The sequence below is a fragment of the Peromyscus californicus genome, unplaced genomic scaffold (genome assembly GCF_007827085.1).
Source record: "Peromyscus californicus insignis strain IS unplaced genomic scaffold, ASM782708v3 Scaffold_9__1_contigs__length_137607984, whole genome shotgun sequence".
NCBI classification, from domain to species: domain Eukaryota; kingdom Metazoa; phylum Chordata; class Mammalia; order Rodentia; family Cricetidae; genus Peromyscus; species Peromyscus californicus.
This window is the reverse complement of record NW_026294617.1, coordinates 35,914,164-35,931,379: the sequence shown is the minus strand read 5'-3', so window position 1 is coordinate 35,931,379 and position 17,216 is coordinate 35,914,164.

The window sequence follows — 17,216 nt, the reverse complement described above, 5'->3', positions numbered from 1 at the left end:
AAATATAGATATGCATTATGGGGTATTTTGATCACACTCTAACACTCCCAAGACTGACAATAAAGTTTACCTTGAATCAGAGGGTGGAGCTAGCTAATAGCTGACCAAAATTAGCCATAGAGGTTTTGGAGGACCCAGAACTTATAGAGAGACACAGGAAGTAGTAGGAGGGGCTTAGAAAGATTCATGGGCTTTTTTGGATTGAGGAAAGAGAGAGAGAGAGGAGAATCACTGTTCTAGAAAATTACACAAGTCAGTGAATATCAATGTCTCAGTAAATTACAAAAGGAAAAACTGGCCATCTAAAGTGTCCTCACCTCTGATATTAAAAAGGTATTGCAGGGGTGCCACCCTGGCCCCATGTAAGACAGAAGAATTTGGAAGGTAAGAAAAGGTTTTGATAACAGTTTGCTATAATTTGATGTAATTTGAGTTTCCTGGAATTCTCTCTTTTTTAAAAATTTTATTCCTTGAGAATTTCATACAGTATATTATTACCACATTCTTACTTGACCCCCAACTTTTCCCATATATATTACCCTATTTCACGTTCTCCTAGAATTCTCTTTAAGACCCATGCAAAAGTAGAAATGCCTTTAGAAAGAATTTTGGCTATTGGACTATTGTTTACATGCAATGTTATGGCAGGAAATGTGTGCACTGTCTTTTATTAGTCTCTCTCTCTCTCTCTCTCTCTCTCTCTCTCTCTCTCTCTCTCACACACACACACACACACACACACACACACACGCACACACACATGCACACACACACACACACACACACACACACACACACACACACACACCACACTGCATGGCCTGAACAAACTTCATTCTCAGGTGACTACTGTTTAAGTGTTTTGTGGTGATACTCGTCTACAGTGTTTAGAGTAACTGGAACTTTTGGTACAACAATCACAAATTTTTAATGACAATATAAATATTTCTCACCAACATCAGGCCAAATTTATGCAGACTCTTCATTTGTGACACAGGGAAGTTTTTGCTTTGTTGTGTTTTGTTTTGGTGATTCTTTCTAAGGCCTGTCCTCTAAAGTTCTCCACAACAGGAGAATAGGGACATGAAAGAGACCCATTTTCTCACCCTGTATTGAGAAAGCGAGTCATTTCCTTGTTTCTCACATCCCATTATACTGCACCAAAGGAGGCTGGGAAATTCAGGAAAACACAGCAATCAGTGAACAACAAGCACTTACGTATTCTTGCCGATTGTGTGCTCTTGCCATTCCTGGGAGATCACATCTAACTTCCATTCAAACCAGCCTCTGGTTGTAAATAGATGAAGGTTCACCTCAGGGACATCAAGAATTGAATATGACTGTCTTCCAGCAATAAACTTGTCAATATGAAAACACTTCTGGAAATGCACAGAATGATCTGAGATGAGACTGTAAGGTTGGTAGAGATGGACAGAGTAACCAGTCAACTAAACAACCAAGCAACTAGTCAGCCTCTTTCCCCTATATTTTTTCAAGACCTTCATTTGAAGGAGTGGAAATGCCATAGTTTAATTAAGTTTTAAAACTCTAATTTCCACTAAACACTCATATTCTCCAAAATATCAATATTAAGTTATAACTTAGAAAGCAGATTTGTAATAAATTCAAATGTGTAAATTACACTTGGAGGGAAGATTTTAAGATTATAAATGAGGTCTTTTTCTCTGAAATAGTCATTTCTTGATTAAAAATAGCAACCTTTCATTAAAAGTAATGCTTAAAGGTTATAGCCAATGTGATTACTCTAGCATATTGATACATTTCCTGAGTCAGTATTCCCAGAAAACTAGAATAGTAGAAATTCTTTTAAAGATACATCTTCACCTTATAGTAAAGGAGACATTTTTGATGTCACAAAGTATTTTATAGTATGCTTAGTTGTTAAAAAAAATAAGTATCTTGAGTATTGGGTATATTAATTGGCTTGATTTAATGACTCCACAATGTATCTGCATATCAAAAGATTACATTGTAGATCCTAAATATAATTTTTTGTTAATTCTATTTTACTAAAGCTGTTAAGGGGAACAATGTTATGTTATATCTCAGTTTATGCAGTTATTATATAAATGTCCAGTCAACAGAGGTTTTCCAAGTAACTTCTTGATATAAATCAAAGGAACTTTTTGAAGGATTTAAGAAATCCATTTTTGTCATAGACTAGTCTACTGCTCTGATGAATTCTTGCCCAAAAGCTTTATGAAACATAAAAACCCTGGTTGAGATTCCAACATTTCCAATTCATAAAACTCATGGAAATTCTATGGAAAATTCTTACAACAGGTATACATACACACATGATGCAAAGTTTAAGATAGACCAACTCAGGTTTAGCTCATCAAATGTTGACAGACACTCATGTAAAGGCAGATGTTTTCTTAGTGTGATTTATTTATTTTTTCCCACTTCTCCTCTGCCACCCTGACTAGATGCACCTCCTCATGAGCTATTCATTGAAACCTTAAACCAAAGAAGAAAACTGATTATTAAGATTTATGAGGCAGTGATATATTCACCTCTCAAGGAATGAGACAATACATCACATTTTGAAAGGCTGAACAATCAAGCTCTGACTATATTTATATGATATCATAAAGCTGTTTGCTTGAAGAATGACCAAGCAACCAACTGAGAGATGAGGATGGCTTTCTCTGGAAAGACATTCTGAATGAGAATGTTTTAGAAGCCAGTGTGTTTATTTGCATGGAGGACCTGTCGACCTTTTCTAAAGAAAAGAAACTCAATGTATAATTATTTGGGCTCAAGATAGCATTTATAAATTCATATGAAAAAAAGATGATTAGATAGTGAATATGGCTAAATGCTTAGCTAGAGGCATTCATGATTTCTATCAACCAGGGCCTTATAGAGGTCCACTTTCCAGTAAAGAGAAAGATACATGAATAATTACAACAAGTTGCTAATTACTAAAAATAGAATGGATCCTAGCCAAACTGAGAATTTCAGAATCTTTCTACATGAGACCAGAATCATGTTATGACTTCTGGTCACTGTCATTAAAGTATTTTCATTCTTTTAAGTAAGTAAATTCTAAATATTTAAAAATACACTTTTACTGCATCAACAGACAAGGAGAAAAAAGATAAAGGGTGGAACTACTGGTCTACCTTTTTCTTCTTGCTTTATTCAAATTTTACCAGTTGTGGGTGCCCATCTATTTCAGACAGATCTTAAGTTGGGGAACAATTTGATAAGAGAATCCCTTCTAAGGTATTAATGCTTTGCAAAGAAGTTTTAGTACACTCAAACATGAACTTTTCAGGTAAGACATAGTTGACTCATTCTCCTGGGAAATGATTGTCTTTTTAATGGCCTGGGCCATATTTGTGTTTTCTGTTTTCATTTTTCCCAAGGAAATTCAGGACCACAATTAAGCAACTTTTAAAAAGCAATAAAAACATCTGCATATATATGGTAGTGAATTATAGCCTTCACATATAATGAGGTTTCAACTACTAAACGGCATGATACCCGACTAGCAGCGAGTGAACAGATAATTTGAAATTCATACCAGTGCTGATAAGAAAAAATGCAATACACCAAGAAGATTCTAATAGAGTAAAAATCCATGTCTCATTTAGAAGAGCCTTTTATATGACTCAAATTGAAAGGTGAAGTAGTAGAGGAAGGCCATCCAAGCCCAGGAGTTACCTAGAAACCTTCTTCTGGTCCCCATCAGAGGAATTTTGGGAGGTCTGAACTTGTCAAAGCTTGGTCCATTGGAGCCCAAGGGTATTATAAGTGGACCAGAGCTCTCCAAACAGCAACATGGAGGAGATCAATAATATTAATAATCCCTGAGCAAAGCCAGAACTGTAAAACAATCCAACTCAAGTGTCAAAACAAAGGCTTAGCCACAGAGTGAACATGTGCCTAAGATGCTGTTCTGGCCCCAAAAGCACCGGACTAGGGAAGGAAAGTCTCCTGAGGGAAGAGTTTGCGCTTTAGTGTTGGCAACTTCAGCTGGTGAAGAAAACACAGAGAAGACTTAAACAGAGGGATTTCCCCTTCATAGGAGTCACCATGGCTGCTCTTTAAAAAGCAATGATAGTTTCTGGAATGAAGATACAGGGTGGGCAGCAGTGAGCACAGTCAGGGAGCTAGACGTGATAGAGTGGATATTAAAATCCTCTCAACTTTATTCAAAAGACTTTATTTCCCAAAGTGACAAAGCACTTGGGTGTCACCAAATCTGATCCCCAAACCAAAGCTTCATTAAAATAGCGAAACCTACCACTCTCTGAGGCTAATCCAGACTGTTTCAAACACCTACCAAAGTCCTTTTTGATAGGTTCAAGTGAATTACACATCAAAACTGCCATTGAGGCTGCCTGCCAACAGAACCCTTAGTCATCAAATCTTGATTCAAATGTGAATAGCACACAACATAAATGCTTAAAAGAGGGCATGTTATAGAAATGCAGAGAAGAATGGCCCACAAGACTGACATCTAGTCTTGATTAAAAACACACTTACATATGCAAAAAGTCAGTCTAACTCTAGAAACTGCACATTTCAGTGGAACTAATTATTTAATAAGTCTCTGTCTACTTTGTCCCACCTTCTGCAAACTGTGGCACTCTTTTTGATTTAGTGGAGTTTATTTCTTTGGAAAGCTACAAAAAAAATCTCTATGGTAACATCTATATAAGTCACCATCCTGCTCACTAGCATTCTGCTCTGTTCGTACACTTCAGCCTGATAGTGGGACCTTTAAATGAACCTGGGTCAGGACTCAAGCGACTGATGTTGGAGTTGTTCTCGTAATGAGGATAACTATGGTTTTACTTATTATTTTAACAAAGAATTTGGTTATACGCAAACAAACATAAAATAAAAATGAGGAAGAGTACTTATAATTACTGTCATTGGGTGACTTTTTCAGAAGAACTAGCATATTTCAGAGTCTCATTTTTACTATATCTGACATTAATAGATCCTCCAACTGTAGTGATTGTATCTTCATGAGTATCCCTCTATGTCCATTTTTTCTATGCTGGGGATTGAAATTTCTGTGCCAGGATTTTTCATATGCTAGCCAAGAGTTCTATAACTGAACTACATCCCCAGCTCAAATATTTCAACATTATCTTCTCTACTACAAAAGTAACATTTAAATAGAAAACAAAATGTTACCTTTTGGACATCTTTAACTGTGAATAGTTATTGTATGGAAACTTTAGGGATTGATATTTCTACTTTAATCTGCAACTTTATCTTTATAATATAATTGCCTTTAAGGTAAAATGAGTGATAAGTATCTTTTTCATGACTGGGATATTGTATTCCATGAACACTAATTGATAGTAGAGTTTTTATTCACTACATAATAACCCGTTTTTCATTTACCCCTTAGCATTTATTTAAAAAGATGGTTGTCAATGGTTTATTCTGTTCCTTACACCTTAAACTCATCAAAAAAAAAAAGTTTTAGTGGCAAGCCTCCTGGCTCAGAAAACAAAAACAAGGGTTTAGAACATAAAGTCTTTGAGTTTCAGGAGCCTACTTGTTGATTTAAATCATTCATGCTGAAACCTACAATCTGTTTAAACCATTCTATAATCTTCTCACTATAGTGTTTTGATGTATGACCTACATCTACACTAAAGATCCTCCTTCATTTTATCATGACTGATACGAGTTCTGAATGAACTATCAAGGAAAGACAGCTTTATCTGTCTAAGTAGATTCCAACATAGAGAGCTAATTTTGACACTGCACAATTCTGAAACAAGATCAGTCATCTCCAAACATTTCAGAGATCTCCAATTAGTTCCCACTTGTTTCTACTTAGAAAACTGAGCCAAGCCCTAACAGGACAGTTAGTCCAGTCAATTATGCTATGTAGAGCCAGCTTGACCGAGATCAAACAGAACCTTTCCATGAGGCACTAGGACAGTGTCTTAACTATAACAGAGGGAAAATTACCACACTTGTTGAGAAGTTGGAAATAACATGGTATTTAAGAGTCATCCCAGTTAATTGTGCTTACTCCAACAGTCATAACATTAAAAATGCCACAGAATTTCAAAATTTAAGGATCAGCATGATGATGTCTGCCATACTTTAGTGTTGTGCATAGCCAACATTGAACACACTCTTGAAGTCAGTATAGAAACCTGTTTCCATTTTAAGCATAGATATGATTTGTTTCAAATCATCACAACATGCTCTTTCTGGAACATGCTAAGATTGGTGCAGCTTGGGGCTTCCATGAGGCTCCTTATTGTCCAACCTCCTCAATGCTAAGTTCTACTTTGAGTACTGAGGTGCCAATGTCTCCGCTGCACAGGGTAAATCCCTTCTGACCAATTGCCTATTTCAAATCATTGGTAAGTTAGTAGTACAAATTCAACTAACAAGTCACTTTGTTAATCTCTTAAAAAGAGTCAGATGGGGGTACTTTTAATCAAAGAAGAATTATTTTTGCTATTCCTTTTGTTCACTCTAATGTTTCTTCATACAGCACCCCTGGACACATATGATTTAAGATTTGTAAAGTCAACAGAAGCAGAATGATATACTTAACATAGCAGGCCCTGGAGAAAGACATTGGGTTAAATTCTGGTCCAACCATGCCTTTTAGTGAGGTCTTAAGCAAGTGAATGCACATAATCTTCTGTTGAACGGGGATTTAAAAAACACCAGTAGTTTTCTAGGTTTGCTATGAGAGTTGACAGACAGCACATCAGCACTCCTGGTACCGTGGCCGGCACATAGTCAATGCCTAAAAAAATGTAGTTATTACTGCTAATGATGCTTCACACATGTAGTCATTGTTGAGTGGATAGATAGATGGTTAAATTAGAACAATTGGTGCCTACAGGCAAACAGCTCATGGTATAAACATAACTCTCCCTTTCAATCTGCTGGCCATCATTCCTCTGTCTGGACAGACTGTGAATACCAGAGATTTGAACCAAACAATTCCCAGAAAACATCAGCACAGCAAAATCATTCAAGAGCATTGGGGTGGCCAGAGCGGTCAATTCTGCCAGTTCTAGGTTCTGTTTCCTCACGTTTTTAGCACACGTGGATCTTTTTCCCCTGTTATTCAAAATAGACTTTCTATCCTGATTATGGTTTCCCCTCCTTCTACTCCTCCCAGTTCCTCCCCACCTTCCCTCACTCAATCTCTCCTTAAAAAAGAAACAGGCTCCTAAAGGATAACGATATAATAAAATGAAACAAATTATAATAAAACAAAAACTAACACATCAAAATTAGATGAAACAAAAAGAAGGAAACAAGCCCAAGAGAAAATAAAAGAAACAAAGACCCGAGCTGGGCAGTGGTGGCTCCAGTGCTTGGGAGGCAGAGCCCGGCAGATCTCTGTGAGTTCGAGGCCAGCCTGGACTACAGAGTGAGTTCCAGGAAAGGCACAAAGCTACACAGAGAAACCCTGTCTCGAAAAAAAAGAAAGAAAGAAAGAGAGAGAGAGAGCGAGAGAGAGAGAGAGAGAGAGAGAGAGAGAGAGAGAGAGAGAGAGAGAGAGAAAGAGAAAGAAAGAAAGAAAGAAAGAAAGAAAGAAAGAAAGAAAGAAAGAAAGAAAGAAAGAAAGAAAGAAAGAAAGAAAGAAAGAAAGAAGCAAAGACCCACAGGTTTGCGCACTCAGGAATCCCATAAAAACCCTAAACTGGAAGCCATTGTGTGTGTGTGTGTGTGTGTGTGTGTGTGTGTGTGTGTGTGTGTGTGTGTGTGTGTGTATGCAGAGGGCCTGGTGCGGGCCAGCATTGGTCTGCAAGGTCATCTGAGCTTTGCTCTTGTTGATTTAGAGGGCCTTGTTTTCTTGATGTCCTCCATCCCCTCTGCCTCTTACACTCTTTCTGCCTCCTCCTCTATAGGGTTCCCTGAGCACTAAGAAGAGGGATTTAATGGAGAGATCCCTTGCAGGGCTGGGTATTCCAAGGTCTCTCACTGTCTGTATAATGTCTGGCTGTGTGTTCCCATCTGCTGCAGGAAGAAGCTTCTCTGATGATGGATGAGCAAGGCACTGATCTATGAATATAGCAGAATGTCATTAGGAGTCGTTTTATTGCTACTTTATTAAGGAGTGAAAGACAGTAGTATTTGGTTTCCCCCTAGGTCTCTGGTCTATTTAGTCTCAGGTTCTTTTCACCAAAGAGGTGTTGGGTATGGGTTCCACCTCATGGAGTGGGCCTTAAGTCAGATCAGATATAGGTTGGTTACTCCCACAAGCTTTGTGCCACCATTGCCCTAGCATATCTTGCAGGAAGGACACCATTGTAGATCAAAGGTTTTGTGTCTCGGTTGGTGTTTATGTTTCTCTTTTGATACAATGCACAGTAACTTCTTGTGCCAAAGATGCTGGAATGTAGGGATGAAGGCTCCATGTGGCCACCAGCTCTACTTCTCCATGTTCAATGAGTTGTGTATGTGCTTTATTCAGTATGGGGCCTTGCTTTCAATTTGCCAGCAACAACTGGTGTTATTTGAAGTTTCCCACAGGACCGTTTTGGCCAAAACACAATTAGATGTAGCCCAATCTGGGTCTGGGTTAACTCACTCAGGATGATTTTTTTTTTCCTAGTTCGATTCATTTACTTGCAAATTTCATGATTTCATTTTTTAAACAGCTGAGCAATACTCCATTGTGTAAATGTACCACATTGTTTTTATCCGTTCTTCTGATGAGGGACAACAAGCATATTTCCAATTCCTGGTTGTTATAAACAGAGCAGCAATGAACATGGTTGAACAAGTGTCTCTGTGGCAAGATGAAGCATCTTTTGGGTGTATGCCCAAGAGTGGTGTAGCTGGATCCCGAGGTAGATTTTATTCCTATCTTCCTGAGGAACTGCCACACTTATCTCCATAGTGGCTGTACAAGTTTGCATTCCCACCAGCAATGGATGAGTGCTCCCTTTATTCCACATCCTTGCCAGCATGAGCTGTCACTTGTTTATTTATAAGAATTCTGATAAATGTTAGATGAAATCTCCAAGTAGTTATGATTTGCATTTCCCTGATGACTAAGGGCGTTAAACATTTTTTAAGTGTTTCTCAGCCATTTGAGTTCCTCTTTTGAGAATTCTCTGTTTAAAGCTGTACCCCATTTTTAATTGGGTTATTTGTTTTCTTAATATCTAGTTTTTTTTATTTTTTATATATTTTAGAAATTAGCCCTCTATTGGATGTAATAGTTGGTCAAAATCTTTTCCCATTCTGTAGGCTGCCACTTTGTCTGAATGATGATGTCCTTTGCCATGCAGAAGCTTCTCAGTTTCATGAGGTCCCATTTATTAAGAGTTGATCTTAGTGCCTGCACTAACAGTGTTCTGTTCAGAAAGTCTTCTCCTGTGCCAGTGAGTTCCAGGCCATTCCCCACTTTCTCTTCTACCAGGTTCTTTGTACCTAGTTTTACAATGGGGTCTTGAATCCATTTGGACTTGAGTTTTATGATCTACTTGTGTTCTTCTTCATGCAGACATCCTGTTTCACTAGCAACATTTATCGAAGATGCATTTTTCTGGTGTGTAGTTTTGGCCTCTTTATAAAAAAAAAAAAATCAGGTGTCCTCAGATATGTGGATTTATGTTGAGATTTTCAATTCAATTCCATTGACCGATGTGTTTGTTTTGGGGCCAATACTGTGCTGGGTTTTGTTTGTTGTTTTACTTTTTCTTCCTTTTATTGAAAATCGATTATTTTCTTACATAATATACCCTCCCTGTCTGTACTCCTTCCAGTACCCCCACCACCTGCCCTCCCGCCCAGACCCACTCTCTGACTGTCTCTCGTTAGCAAAGAACAGGCTTCTTTAATTATTATCTCTTAGAAATTATGCTGCAACTTGTAATCATGGATGGTGACACTGCCCATAGTTCTTTCATTCTTTAGGACTGCTTTTAGCTATCCTGGACTTTTTGTAGTTCCAAATGAAGCTTAAAATTGCCTTTTCAAGATCTGTGAAGAACTGTGTTGGAATTTTGATGGGGATTGCATTGAATCTGTAGATTGCTTTTGGTAGGTTGGCAGTTTTTACTGTATTAATCCCACTGATCCATGGGAGTGGATGAGCTTTCCATCTTCTGATATCTTCTTCAATTTCTTTCTTCAATGACTTGAAGTTTTTTATCATCCAAGTCTTTCACTTGCTTGGTTAGAGTTACCCAAGATACTTTATACTATTTGAGACTATTGTGAAAGGTGTTTTTTCCCTGATTTCTTTCTCAGTCTACTTGTCATTTATATATAGGAGGGCTACTAATCTTTCTGAGTTAATTTTGTATTCACCTACTTTTCTAAAAGTGTTTATCAGCTGTAGGAGTTTTGGTATAAATTTTAGGGTTACTTACATATACTATTCAACATACATAAACTGATAAATGTAATCCACCATATAAATAAATTGAAAGACAAAAACTATATGATCATCTCATTAAATGAAGAAAAGGCCTTTGACAAAATTCAGCACCCCTTCATGATAAAAGTCCAGGAGAGATTACAGATACAAGAAGAAGCCCATAGCCAATATCAACTTAAATGTAGAGAAATTCAAAGCAATTCTACTAAAATCAGGAATAAGACAAGGCTGTCCAGTCTCCATATCTATTCAATATAGAACTTGAAGTCTTAGCTGGAGCAATAAGACAACTGAAGGATATCAAAGGGATACAAATTGGAAGTCAAATTATCTTTATCTTTATAAAATGTTTTAACCAACTTTCCTTTCGTTTATCAAACACTCACTTCCAGCTGTGGTTTCTAATCATTAATCATCTAGTAATGTTCCCTGGTGTCTTCAAGACACCATTCCTATTCTCTCCCTGGGGAGCTGATCAGTCAAGGCTCCATTGTGCACACTTGTTTCCGTTATCAGCTGTAGGAGTTCCCAGTGGAATTTTCAGGGTCACTTCTGTATACTGTCATCTCATCTTCAAATAAAGATACTTTGACCTCTTCCTTTCCAATTTGTATCCCCTTCATCTCCTTCAGCTGTTTTATTTCTTTAGCTAACACTCCAAGTCCTGTTTCCCTGGTCAGAGTGGCCTGTGGGTTCCCAGGCAGTGCCTGCTGGAGTTGGGGTCTGGGATAAAGCAATGAGTAGGGAGAAGAAAGCTAGGAGGGGAAGATCTGTGTGGTCCACTGGAGATGCAGTGGCCTTAGCAGATGGTCTGCTGCAGAGCTGGGGTGAGACTGGAAGATTCTATTTGGAGGAACTGAGGGAGAGGTGAAGGCATGCAGTTAGCCTTCCTGCTTCCCTGGCTGCTCTTAATTGATCAGTAAAATTCCCCCCATTTTGGGCATTCCCTCCCAGGCTCTGAAGAGTTTTAAAACAGGCTCCACTTATGAATTTTGATTTTTTTTTAACTAAAAGAAAGGCACTTTCAATACTTACAATACATGAAATGTCCCTTACATCTCTCTTAACTACATAAAAATAAGGCATAAACTTTCCTTTTGTAAAAGAAATCACATTTATCAAGGTAATTTTCTTTGTTTACCTAATGCCAGTACCAGGAAGAGATTTTCTGAGCACTCTCACCAAAAGCACCTTGTGCAAGGAGGTGGTTTATTTTGCTTACACTTCCAGGTCACAGTCCATCATTGAGGGAAGTCAAGGAAGGCACTCAAGCAGGAACTTGATGCAGAAACTGAGTAGGAATGCTGTTTACTGGTTCACTCACAGGCTCAGGCTGAGCGAGTTTTCTCCCATGACCCATAACTACTTGGCCAGGAAATATTACCTCCAGGTCTACAGGGACCTTCTACATTGGTTAAGGCAATCAAGAAATCCCTCACAGACATGCCCAGAGACCAACCTGATAAAGACAATTACTAAGTAAAGACTCTTTTTGTAGGTGATTCTAGGCTGTATCAAGCTGACAATTAAATGCTCACTAGGATAATATAAACCTCAATCAGATGGTCTGTTCTTTGAGTTGTATGTTTTTGAAAGACTTGTGTGTGTGTGTGTGTGTGTGTGTGTGTAGTTAATTATTTCCCTCTTCTTAATCTTTTGTCATAGCTGTTACATACATGAATTCACAACAACCGTGGGCACCTGTAGAAGACCTGAACAAGATCATGCCAGAATTAAAAAAAAAAATCTAACATGGAGAGGGAGAAGCTTCCGATGTCCCTCCCCCTAGCTGAGGAGCTACTGGCAGCGGAGAGCTGCTTCAGGGAAGAGGGCACTGGCAGGTTTTGCATGCCCCAGTGGATGACCCCTATACACATACACTAATTGGACCAGTGAGTTATTAAAATCAAACAAGAAATAGAACATGAATCTATTGCAGAAAAGGGAGCTGGAGGAAGATTAGAGGTGTCAAATATGATTAAGATGCATTAATTAGGGTCTTGATTGATGGCTTTTCAGTTAAGAGCACTAATTGTTCTTTCAAAGGACATAGGTTTGATTCCCAAAGCCCACATGGCCACTCATAACTACTGGTCACTCCAGTTCCAGGGATATCCAATGGCCTCATGGCCTTTGAGGGCACCAGAAATATACTTGGTGCATAAATACACATCCAGCCAAAACATCCATACACATAAAAATAAAATAATAGATGCTATGAAATTCTCAAAAAAAAAATTGAAATTTTTAAGTAAGTCATTGATAAGTAAATAAATGATTGGAATGTGTTTGAAAATAATCTTTTGTCAACTTAATTCATAGAACAGTCAAAGAGCCTGGAAGGGTAGAAGGAAGCAGTTTTTCAAAGGAGGTATTGACTTTTAAATTTCCATCTAAAGTTCTGTTGTATTCATAGTAATGATCTGTTCCTCATTTTCAGTTCAAAGCACTTGTAGGTATTATTCTGTTTTATGGATTAAGAAATCAAGAGGTAGGGTGATTCAGTAATTGTTCAAATACCTACCAAAGGGTAAACTCAGGACTCAATTCCAAGTCACAGGATTTACCACCAGTGTAGTTTTGAGCGTTATTGTAACAGTAACATGTTTTTGAATGTTCCTACACGTAATGACAACATCAATCCATGCACCAATGTGAGTGGAGGATGTCTCACAAGGACACATCCCTAGATGGAAAATAAATGGTCAATGGCTGTTTAAGGAGAATCAGTTTTATCCAGGGATAAGTCCCTTGGGGGGTTATTCATTCAATCCAAAGTGACCATTCCCTAACAACATATACTTAAGGACAATACTAAATAGATTCAGAAGGGTGTGTGTGTGTGTGTGTGTGTGTGTGTGTGTGTGTGTGTGTGTGTGTGTTTTATCAGGGCATATATGTTTATGTGTGCTACAGTAGGCATATGGAGCTCAGAAGGGGTTGGTTCTCAGTTCTATTCTTCCACATGGGCTCTGGGGGTCACACTCAGGTCTTCAGGGGTAAGATGGTCAGCAAGATGACTTGCATGCCCAGAATGAGCTATTTAGACAGAAAAAGAAAGTCAGCTAAACTCTTGAGAAAATGTAGTGGGTGGGGAAGATTTCAGGACATTAGTGATTAGAGGTGGAGAAGGCCCTCAATCCCTAGAGACCCAGACCTGGAAACAAGCAGGAAGCCAGGGCAGCAGAGGTAGCTTCCATCCAGGAGCGGAGTAGCACAAGGACGGACTGCTCTCTTTGCTCCCCTCTGATTCCCAGATTGTGCTACATGGAGAATCATATGCATTTGTATTTCTTAAATAATTAAATTTCCCCTGGAATGGCCTCTTTTAGTGAAAATCGGTCTCTAAAGAATATTTGAAACAAGCCGGCAGCAGAATTTAACATACAAAGCACATATTTTGAGACTAAATGGAGAATTTCCAAATGGCATTTAAGTCAATACAACTTCTAAAGCTAATGAAAGCACAGCAGAGATGAGCTCAAATTAGCAGTGGTTGATCTTCGGCTCTTCGCCTTACCATGGCTGAAGCTCCTTCCCCCTCAGGTACGCTGAGCAGATGCTAAACCATTACACCAAAGACCTTGTCCTGCTAAGAGGCTTCTTTAATCTACCCACTGTCAAGGCCCCTGTGCTCCAAGGCACAAGTGCTCACCCACTTAATACACTCCATGTCCAATATCAGTGACAAGGAATGATGCCCATGGTCCTCAGCTTTGGGTAGAAGGAAAAGGATCTAGCGGGCGAACTTGCTGAGGTGAATAGGGAAAATGACTAGATAGATAGATAGATAGATAGATAGATAGATAGATAGATAGATAGATAGGTAGATAGATATAGATATATATATATGCCGGCTCATGATCATTAAAGAGCTCCTGATCATTAAAGAAGGCACAGAAGGCCAACCTTGTGAGTCAGAAAGATGGAAAGGGACAATTCCATCTACTTGTGAAGCAAAGACACAGCAAGATTTATCTCCAATCAAAGTTAGACACTAAGTCATCTGAGGCAATGCCACCACAAACATCCCCCATCAAGGAGGTATAAGACAGAAGACTCCCAAAGGAGAGGAAAAGATCTGGTGGCCCACTGCTCATGGTGTCTCTCAGCAGGACACTTCAGACCTTTTTCTGCCCAATTCTTTCTTTCTCAAGGCTTTCCCATTTACTACAAAATGTTTGTGACCTCTGACCCTGTGTACAAATGCCCAAAGTGACTCTGAGTTATTCAGGATCCGAAATGCATCTCACATTTCCAAGCTGTCCAGAATAGAGATGGTATCCACTTCATACACACAGTGCATAGAATTTTAAATCCCTGAACAGGGCCTTTAGGAGCATGTCCCCTGTTTGTAGATAGAGATAAACCTTTAAAAACAGGTTCCACTCTAGAACATATCTCTTAAATCTTAGTCGTCTCTAATCATCAAGGTATCTCTTCCTTCCCGCCAAAATCATCTCCGTGTTACCTGGATAAAAATGCAAATGTCAGGCAATTTTTCTTTGTGCAGCATGTATCCTATGGTTAATTCAATTAATTTCAGTGTTCCCTTTGAATAGATTAAGAAACACCTAGCCACCTTTGAGTATGTCTGCCTCCAGAAACGTGTGGCTGAGGAGGGAAGACCCTCCCTGAATGTGGGCAACACTAGCTCATGGGCTGGAGCCCTAGACTGAACATAAAGGAGAAAGTGGTCTGAGCACCAGCATCCGTCTCCCTGCTTCCTGACTGCAGACACAATGTGACTAGCCACCTTATGTTCTCACCGCAGTGCCTTCCCCACCCCGAGGGATTGTGTACCCTGAAACTGTGAGCCAATCAAAGTCCTTCCTTCAGTTGTTCCTTGTCAGGCATTTTGTCACAGCTATGAGAAAAGTCACATGACACTGAAGCACACTTTTTTAACCATTCTTCAAGCTGGTAGCTAGTCTACTAAGATCTGCAGACAAAAAGCAGGCTGAGAGGAAGGGGAAGATTTAGTTATTTTAGGTGGGAAGTATAGTAGGACTCAGAAAGAAGCAAATACACATGTAGACTACTTCCCAACAGATTTTAAAATGACAAGGATAAAATAAAAATAAGAACTGAAAAGCCTCCATAGAGATGAAGCACTAATGTTCCTCAAATGAGTAATAATCTAACCAGTTACATAATTGTTACCAGAAACATCAGGTGCTGATACAAGTGGTACAAGTACACTCTTTTAACTAGCAGATTAAGGAACAAAACCATTAGCGTTTTAGAGAAAAAAAAATAAACCTTTTGCAATTGAAACTGTGTATCATTAAATTAAAGAATACTCTTAAAATTTACAGTTAATGAAAGCATTTTACTTTGTCAGACAAAAAATTATACTTGTATATGTGTTCAACAAGAAACTTAAAGTTGAGCAAGATATTAGTTTCATATTGTATGAACCTAATCAGAATAGTTCAATAAGATGAGGTTGAAACCTGCGCATCAGCCCAAGGACCCACAGGTCACTGTGCATCACATATATTACAGATCCCAGCAAAAGGAGGGCCACTTACAGGGATGTGGGTCAGTTTTACGTTGCTGTGACCAAAAGAAAGAGAAAATCAGCTTCAGGAAAGAAGTGCTCTTCAGCACCATGATTTCAGAGATCTCAGACCGTGGTAAGATGAATCCACTGCTTTGTGCATGAAGTGAGGCAGAAGATCATGGTGCTAAAAGTATGTGACAGAGCAAAGGAAGCTGCCTCACAGCACCTGAGAAGCAGAGAACCAGGAAGGGCTAGGAACAAGGTATATCTTCCCAGGGTATGCCACCAGTCACCAGTGACCTACTTCCTCCAACTACCTCAACCCCACCTCCTAATTCCCATCACCTCATCCAAATGCCATTTTACTATGACACCATTAGTGGCTGGAATACAAGAAAACTTTATTTGAGGACAGAAACCTTATTTTCACATACTTTCTGCATGTCATAAAATACTAATTACCCTTTATTTTTAACAGTGTTGAATATAAATATTCGCCAAGCATGATGGTTTATACCTATTATCCCAGCACTCTGGAGGCTGAGGCAAGCAGAATCTCATGATTTGAGGTCATCCTGGGATGCCATGTGAGTTCAAATCTATCCTGGACTACAGAATGAGACTTGGTCTCAAAAAACATATGTGAGTTTTCATCTATATTAAACAGATATATTTAAACTTATTTATGTAAATACATAGCTCATAGGCTATACCTGTCTTGATGATAGAAACTAGAAAGCTAAGAAGAGATATGTTTGAGGGTAAATACAAAATTTCTACTTATCCTCACATGATTACATACTATTTGAATTTGTGTTACCCTTGACTTCTTATAGTTAATGTTAACTGAGGACTTTTAATCTACAGTATTAAAAGACTATAAAATAAAATTTCTTAAAGAATCAATAACATGAGATGGTCTGATTTGCTGCCCTCAGTACAGTGGTTCTCAACCTCTGGGTCACAACCCCCTTAGGGGTAACATATCAGATATCCTGCATATCAGATATTTATGTTACAATTCATAACAGTATCAAAATTACAGTTATGAAGTAGCAATGAAATAATTGTATGGTTGGGGGTCACCACAACGTGAGGAACTGTATCAAAGGGTCTCAGCGTTGGGAAGGTTAACCAAGCAGTGGGGGTGGTTCCCAGCCTAAATGGCGGAGGAGGAAAAGTCAGGCAGTTCTTAATCTATGGGCCGTGGATGTGGGGTAAATATAGTGACATGCTAGAGCCATGTTTCGATCAACAACATACCACAAATCTGACAGTGGTTCTTTAAGTTTACCATGAAGCTGAAAAAAGTCACATCATCCTGATTTAGCTTATTTTCCT